The sequence below is a fragment of the Vanellus vanellus genome, assembly GCF_965231255.1.
Source record: "Vanellus vanellus genome assembly, chromosome: 4".
Lineage (NCBI taxonomy): Eukaryota > Metazoa > Chordata > Aves > Charadriiformes > Charadriidae > Vanellus > Vanellus vanellus.
The window spans coordinates 13,037,130-13,046,095 of NC_138909.1; the positions used below are offsets into that span (position 1 = coordinate 13,037,130).

Consider the following 8,966-nt stretch of genomic DNA (forward strand, 5'->3'; position numbering starts at 1 on the left):
CGTGTTTACACTGACAGCCGCCGGGAACCGCCCGCCGTCCCCACCACCACCACCGCCGGCGGCGGCGGGGCGGCCACCCCCGGGGCCGGGGGAAAGCGCGGAGGGAGGAGAGGGGCGGCCGCGGCCCAACGGCGGCTCCGCCGCAACCCAGCCCCACGCCAAACCGAAAGTGCGGCTGCGGAGGGTGCCGCCGGGGCGACACCCCGGCCCCGACACCGCGGGGGCCGCCCGACGCCCCTCGGTGGCCGTCCCCGGGAGGGGCCGGTCCCGCGGCCCCCTCAGCGGCCGCCCGCTCGCCCCCTCTCTCCTCTCCCTCCCTCCCTCCCAGGGCCGCCTGTCAGCGCCCGTCCCGCCCGCCGCGGTGGCAGGCAGCCGGCGCCGCGCCCTTACCGTGCCGGGAGGCCGCGTCCGTCGCCCGAAAGGGCCGGCAGCGGGAGACGGTGGGCGCCGCCCGGGCCGAGACAGCGCCAGAGCCGGGGCCGGGGCCAGGGCCGCCCCGCAGCGGGAGGGGCGGGCGCAGCGGCGCAACCTGCCCGGCCCCGGCCCGGCCCCCCCCACGGCCGCCGCCGCCACCACCACCACCGCCGCCGCCGCCTCTGCTGCTGCTGCCGCCGCCTCCTCTGCACATGCTCGCGCCGCCCGGCGCGCGGGGGCGCTGCGGGGCATGCGCGGCCGCCCCGCGCCTGCGCAGCGCTGCGCCGGAGCCGTTGGCGGGGCCGGGGCGCGAGGCTCTCCTCAGGCAGCGGACGGCGGGGCGGGGAGGCTTCCTTCCCTCTCGTCATCCCTTCTTTCTTTCCTTTCGTCCCGCTCCCGAGGGGTGGATCGGGCCTTCGTGCCCAGCGTAGAGGAGTCAGAGAGCGAGGCTGAGGGGAAAACCTGTGGCAAAGGGGGTCTCGGTGACCCTCAGGCGCGGCCCTGCGTCGGGAAGGGGTTAACAGTTGCCTGCTTTTAAAAGCCCTTCCCAACGTTTGCATACAGCCTCAGAGAGGTAATTATTTTCTGCAGTTGCTTTCGGTTTGCAAGAGAATGAGCTGTCCACGCTTCTGAGCAGCTGCGGATGAGGGGTAACGGCTTTAAACTGGAAGAGGGTAGATTTAGATTAGATCTCGGGAAGAAATTTTTCACTCTGAGGGCGGTGAGGCACTGGAACAGGTTGCCCAGAGAAGCTGTGGATGCCCCATCCCTGGAGGTGTTCAAGGCCAGGCTGGATGGGGCTTGGAGCAACCTGGTCTAGTGGGAGGTGTCCCTGCCCGATGATCTTTGTGGCTCCTTCCAACCCAAACCATTCTATGATTCTACAGTTCAGGCCTACAGAACTGATTGCAGCCAGTGACTTGTAGGGGCAATGCTGAAATGGCAGTTTCAAGTTTTCTTCAATGACAGCTGTCTCTTTTAGAGCACACAGTTTTGGAAATGAGCCAAATTTGTAATCCAACGTTTGTTATTCCCTTGCCAATATGAGATGTGTCATTGTCAGAGCATGCTCACAAACCAAGCACATATCAAGACACTCTTGAGCTAGCGTGGTCTGAGAGGTTTACGGCATAATTGGTATTCTCCTCTACAAATACTGAGCATGTAACCATTATACACACCCTTCATTGTATTTCACGGTAATAAGCAAAAGAGTTTTAGCTGAATAGGAGGCATTATGTTTTCATTACAGACAAAAAAAAAAAATCACATTTCCAAGGAGACTCAACATTGCAAAGCCACTTGCTCAAAAGGAACTCTAGACTGAACTTTTTCTGTTCAAACTGATTTGGGCCCCCTTGTGCTTGTACATTGTAAAAGTCTGACGTGCTCCTTTTTAACAGGAACCCGCTGAGCAGCAGTATACGTACAGTACACAACCACACGCACATGCTTCTCACCTTCATCAGTCTGCAAAAGCACTTCTCTGCTGCATCTCAGTTTCCATCTGACCGTCCCTGTCTACAGCTCCCTTGGTGCTCCTGTTCATCTCCTTCTCCGCCAAGTCTGATTTCCACTCCTTAGTTTCTGCCTTAGGCATATTACCACCCGCTGCTCTACAGGTCTGACTCCCATTCCTTATGTGTTAGAACTGGATATTTCTTTCAGCATTTTCTTCACAGTATCAGCTTCTTTTCCTAAGGAAATATATTTCAGGTGTCTTTAGGCCCTGGAATCAGACTGGTTTTTACAGGTTATATACAAACTGCAGTTTTCCAGGATATATAGCATGGGTGGTTATTTTTCCCGGGGATGGCACAAACACCTCCCTGACAATAAAGGTAGCTCTAAAAGTATCGAGCCTGTGTCCTGAAGCATGGAAACATCGGAGTTCTTTCCTTCCAAAACCATGTCAGGCGATATTAATAATAGATGGTGCTACCAGCAGCCTCTTATGTAGGTGGCCAATACTGAGGTGTAAACTTAAACTTGGCTGTCACTTTGTAATAAAGCATAGATCACAGCAAATTTGAGGTCTTGCCACACACGAAGCTTGACAGACATTTAATAAGGTGTACACTTGGATGTCGTTAATTACAGAATTTGCTACTAGTTTACATTAAGCAAAATGAAATTTCAGTTTTCTGTCTGATGTTTAAAAGATGAGAGATATCGCTTTTAGATCTTTTTGTTTAAAAGGAAGTATTAAACTACATGGGAAAAAATTATTAACAATATAGCTGACATCCATGTTGCTGCTAGAAATTATAGAATAGTGTTCAGTGTTTGCATATTAGAAAATGTAATTATTTTAATGTTCTAACATACAAACATGCAAATTGTATCAACAAAGGTGTAAAGTTAGAATCTCATAGACAGTGGAAGATGGAAGTTCACATTTTACAGGCCTTGGGATTAGATCGGAGATAGCAGTTGACAATATAAAATAAAGGAAGACTACCTCTAACAAAGAAAAGTCAAGAAAAGGGTAGGATATTTGGAGGAAAAGATTAAAGGTTCATGGCAAAAAGTGCCTCATTTTAGGCTGGAAATTAGTCTATCTGGGTGGGAGTTTTAGCTCTCCGTTCCAGTTCTTTTGCAGCCTGGCAACCTAAGTGCTGTCAGCTTCATCTTTAGTGCTTAATTAGTCCTGACTTCATGTGCTCACTCTTTGAGTTTTTTTTTTTTCTTCTTCTTTCCATGGGTCCCAGGTAAAATCCAGAAAAAGAAGAAAACTTCTTGCCATGATCCTTTTCACAGAGAAGAAGAGCGGACAGCTTTTTTAAAAACATTGGCCCACTGTCAGATGAACAAAAGCCACATAAATGAAAGCTGCTTTGTACATCTCCATAGCTCCTTCATGGTGTCACTGTGTGACATGGCCACCACTTAAGGTTGCTCTAAGGATAGACTTTAAGTGGTCCCTTCTGTAATGCTGATGTTTGTTTTCCTGCCACCTGCAGTCCTCTGTTTATTCAGTTTTTCTCCACTCTGATTGGATGCCATGGGACAAATGTTTCTGCATCCCGTACTCTAGTTATTTATGCAGTGCCCACTTCTCAATTTTTCTTCTAACGAGCTCAGCTGTGCAGCCATTTTCAGCAGCACCTCTCTGGGAGGGAGTCGCGGCAAGTGCTCTCTGAGCATAGAGACCTGTGCTTCTCTGCAGAGAAAAACAGCACTGGTTCGAGATAATCACAATGGCATCTTCATTTCTTTCTCTGCTGCTCCTTCTTTTTGTTTGTTTTGTTGTTTGTTTTTTTTTTTTAACGAAACTAGATTAACTCTTCGTATGGAAAATTGTATTTCTCTCAGGAAATAACTCTTTTTAGTTTACCTTAAGCTAGTTGGAAAGCTATGCTGAAAAATATTAAACTTCAAAATGAAAAAAGCATGGCCATCAAGAGATGTCAATCAGTTCTGCTAAATTATTTTTTAAGTTATATAAGTGATGCAGCTATTAAAAAAAAAAGTGGCCCTTTTCACCCACTCATGAGATAGACCTGCAGTCGATTCAAAAGTGCTATTGCTGGGATACTGCTGTGCAATAACATGGGGTCAGCAGTTCAACAGATGCTTCTCTGCCCCTTTTGCATATAGAAAGCTGCGGTCCACAGTGCTTTTTAAATGTTGATCCTCAAAAGACTGTAGCCTATCTAATTCTATATGCTGAGCTTACTGCCTTTGGTTGTTCAGATAAAAGGGGAAAGTTACACTGATTCAGACCCAGAAGTATGACCCAGAAGAAATGACCAAGAAATGACCCAGAAGAAATAAGGGAGTGAGGGTCCCACGACCCTTCTGTCAGTCAATCCATTCTGTAAATCATTCTTAATGAAGTAGCAGTAACTCTACAGGTGTAATTAGGGGTCTTTCCTTCCTAGGGTAGACTTGCAGAACATACAGACTGTTTTGTGAAAACTCTAGAGGCAGAGTAATGGTAAAAACTATTAATAATTTCTAAAATAAAAATGGCAATATGTTTGTTTGGGTTTTTTGTTTCTTTTTTACGTGAACTTTTAATAGACTCCATATTGTGCTTATAGAGTCATAGAAAAGCATCCCATTTTTGCTGTGCAGTATTCCAACATCACTAAATTAAGCTACATTTTAGCCTGAGGAAACAAGCTTTATTGCAAACTAGCTATCTGTGCGTCCATCCATCTCTCTATCATTCCTTTGACTTTATTTGCCAATTTCAGCTTGATTTTATAAAAGGGTAGAGATCTCAAAGATAAATTCCTACAAGTTTCAAGAATGAAAGTATTGGTGCAGGTGAGACTGACACCAGTGTGTGTCCCCACCAGAAAGCAGCTATTTTTTATGCTGACCCACAGCAGCCGATTGATGTATCGATACGCAGATAGCTGCGTACCAGCTACAGCGATGCTATTGCTTACCTGACTTGCTTTCTCCTCCGGTTAAAAAAGAAGGCATTTGAGGTATATGGAGATGCAGTGGAAAACTGGTGGTGCTATTGGGATTAGAAGATGTGAGGAAGGCCTGATGGAGCAGCAGCAAGAGGATCACATGGACCACAGAGGATACAGCTGGGATTACAGAGATAAAGACGACAGGGGAACTTCCATATAGACCACAAATCCATGATAAACCAAGTGGTACACTAGAGCTTGCTTTGTATATAGCTATGGAAAATATGAAGCTGTGGGACAAACGTTAAAAGTGCTTAAAAGGCATCCTAATGGAAGCTCTGCTTGGTCTTGGATACATAGCGTGTTACCATTTAATTGTAAATCTGTAAATGCGGTATTTTCAAGGAAGCTCTAAGCATAAAATTATCCAAAATAAAGATAGTCTGTAGAAATGAAACCCAAAATCCAATCCCTATGCTTGCTAAAACTAACAGTTGGATTCTAGGGTGTTCATTGTCAGCCTGCTAGAAGGGATGTTACTGGCTGCTGCTTTACACATTACTGAAGCTGTCTCTGCCAGCAGGAAGGAAATTCCTGATGGGCTGTTTGGGATGGATATTTTGTTGTATGTATTTGTCCCAAAAGCAATGTCACTAGCACAACTCTGAAACATTTGAATGATCTTGCTTTTATACAAGATGACCTCTAAGACCCTACCAAGCCCTCATAGGAAAAAAAAAAATACATTATAAGCTGAGAGCTCAAAGATTACTGCCGGTGGAAAAATACCACTCAGAATAGTGAGAAGCAGGAGTAGTCTGGACAGCATCACATCCTTGAGTCGCTGTACCCCAGTGCAGAGCAGACACAGAAATCAGGAGACCAGTTCCTCATCTGTCGTGCCAATGGGGTGGACCGAGTTGGACAGATCCAAAACGGAGAAGTCTATTTTGTCACACTACTGATAACTGGAACAGATCTTTAGTACCAGTCCCAGGCAACTGCAGGTAGCAATACCGCAAATGCTGAGTCCAGAAAGGGCCACTGGATATCTATTTCATATATGACAAAGCGACAAAAGTTTCCCGGAGTCCTATAATACTTTGTACAAAAGGTACACAAATACGACAGAGAAGTAGCGGAGGATGGCACCAGTGCTTTCAATCCCTGCCGCTGCAAGGTGCTGCTCAAACAGGCCATCGATCCTCAGAAAGCACGTCGGCACTCACACTTTACAGGGACAGGCAGCCCATCTCCTGCAGCCACTCCTGCCTGTGGGGCAGGGGGGAATACGCCTTCTGGACCCCAGGCTGGGGATCAGATTAACTTGGCACGCACAAGCAAGACTCACCAGCTTTTGGAGTTATTGTTGTGGGGTTATGGGGCCTAAACGGAGGTCTATGGATCAGATGATTTGTATATTCCTACTGCCAAGGATAATTACCAGATAAATAAAGGTGTGATGAATTCCAGATCTGACAGCTTTAAGTCCACGTTCCAGACTTCTTCTTGCCCCTAAATGCAAGGTTTCTGTGCTGTGAAGACACATGGCTAGTGTCAGCTTGACTCAAACTTACTTAAATTTCCTATCTACCCCATGATTTTTTCATGCTGTAGGCTGCTAAAGCAGCTTATATTTTACAGTAAAGTCCTTTAAATTGCATGTCTAATCCTAATCTTTTCTGAATTCGTTCGGTCTCCTTTATAATTTCCCCTTAACGGCATACAAGTTAGAAGAAAATAAAATAAAACCTCAAGCCAGAAAACAAACGCACACCCTCCTTTCCTTAAAACTACAATGCTACTGTGCTTGGAAAGCAGGTAAGCACAAGAAGCTTCTGATCCTCAGCATTGCAGAGGTTGCAATGCCACTAATTATGTGGGAGTTACGTGATCAGAGCAGGGGAGCGATGCAATGCTGAAACAAGCCTGTCAGGGGCAGGATTTTACCCTTGAATAGATTTGTGTCGTTTTTATGAAAGGAGGACTTACGCGGATATAAAGGAGGAAAGTCTGTAGCAGTTTGTTGCGGTATGTTAGTTATATTTTAAAGTAGAACGGTTGAAATATTCTAGAAAAAAAGAATCTAAGTTAGAATAAGTGTGAAAGAGGACTTTACCTCATTTTGACTCAAAAAATACATGGTATGTACGTGGCATGTTGATTTTCTTAATTTAGACATAGCAGAAAACAGAATGCTCACACTAAACCCTTCTGATACAGGAAAACCCTTTGGAAACTGTGGTGTTTTGCGAGAAGAAATTTCTTACAGAGACTATCCAGTCTTGTTTTCAAACGTTTTGCTTTAAAGAAAAAGGAAAAAAAGAATTGTCCTCAAAGACAAATTTATCTTTCATAGCGTATTATTTCAGCACTGGATACTACTTTTCATTTAGGAACATCCAAGCTCTGCAATTAGTAAATGTCTTCATGTGGACAGTGCCCGAGTGAGGATTATCTCAGAACTGGTATAGAAGACAAGATTCTGAGAAGAGACATGCTGAAATCAAACGAGCAGGGGGTGGAAATCAAGCCATTACGGTTTTTCTCATAAAGTAACAGCTTCAAACACTTCAAAGCCCTTCTCTCTTTGTTTATAATCAGGACTGAATACTTTGTGTAACCTCCTTCTACTGCTGATACTTGTAATAAGTGAAAAGGGGCAAGACTGCAGTGATTTTGATTTCATTAATCGTTTAAATGGAAACAAAGACATTCACGTCCAGCCTCATTGTGTTCCCATTGGCAAGAACTGTCGAGCCTTCAACAGTTACTCCAGGTTTGGCTCCTCTCGTATTATCACAGCCTCGGCACCAAATACTTTGCATTGGAAATTAGTCACTTACTACAACAGTGGAATGAAAAGGATCTGTATGATTTGGATTTGCTCCAAACCACAATTAAACTTAAAAAAAGAAATCAGGCCAATTTTCTCCAGTGGAAAAAAAAAAAAAAAAACAAACCTACACAAATTATTCATTTGTTCCTGTATTGTTCAGGTCCAAGTTTTGGGGATGGGGGACTCTTTTCTGTGTTCTAGGTTTTAGAAATCATACTGCTTTTGATTTACTGCCCTCTTCTGCTTGATAATGTGAGTGCATGTTGCCCAATGGTTGAATATTCTCAATTAGCCCTCACTAGAGAATAACATTTCCCAGTAACTACTGAGAAATAAAATAACCTTATACAGGAAGAAAGAAGACAGGGAAAAAAAAAATCACATTACGGGAAGGTGATCAACGAATGGCTACAGACCTCAGTAATTTAATTTGATTACAAAGAGGGAAAGAAAAAGAGGGAATATGATGTTGATACATATTACTGTCTCTCCTTCTCCACTTATTCTCTATATTTTCCCCTTTAATTTAATTGGTTTGCATACTGCAGTCAATGCCGAGCTGAGAAGACAAAGTACAGGCAGCCAAACTTCCTGAGAGAAAGCACGGACAAGCAGAGCTCACACATATATCTTTTCAAAGATGATTGAATCATGGAGGTTTAAAATAACAAAAACTATTTATCACTAAACAAGCAAAATTTTTAGGTAGTTAAGAGCCACTGAATCTGCACATGAAGCTGATACGAATAATTAATAGACCACATGAAGAAGAGTCTTCTCTTCCAGGGAAGCTTCCCATTTGTTTGTTATACAGGAGCTGTTGAACATCAATGGCAAGCAGCCTTTCAGAGCTTGCTAAAGCCATCATTTGAGTCTGGGAACATGTCAAGAGGAAGTTTGCAGACAACTAAACCACTAAGCAAATCATGCCATTTCAACAACCTGCTTAATTACCTGCGGTTCAAGCAAATGGCAGGAACAGCTCCGGCACAGAAACTTCCAGTTTTAGCCCTTCTTCCCATCCCAATAAGGTTGGAGGAGGCAACATCTCCTGCAGCATCCCAAACAGAGGGGTAAAGACCAGGATGCAGAGGAATCCAGTTCCCCATGATGACATTTGATGCCTGTCACTCTGGGATAGACCTTATTTGCATCGTCCTGCGCGCCTTCCGTCTTCTGCAGCAGGCGAGCAGGGGAACAGCAAAGCGTACAACCAAGAAGTACCTTTCCTAAGAGCGGAACTGTCGGTGTGGCAAGGGGAGCAGCACTCTGTGGAAACGAGCTAATCCATAGGCAGATTATCCAAGTGACACAGTAGCTCCTACGTCCTTTCACACAAA

The 8,966-nt window shown here is 45.0% G+C and overlaps 1 protein-coding gene across 1 annotated transcript in view; it reads right to left on the reverse strand.

The window, feature by feature from the left end:
• Positions 1–540, reverse strand: part of ELF2 (E74 like ETS transcription factor 2) — a 37,939-nt gene extending 37,399 nt beyond the window's left edge. Inside the window, exon 1 of the mRNA XM_082482636.1 lies at positions 391–540. The gene's annotated coding sequence lies outside the window, so the exon portion shown is untranslated. The remainder of the gene's footprint in view (positions 1–390) is intronic.
• Between the last annotated feature and the right edge of the window lie 8,426 nt (positions 541–8,966).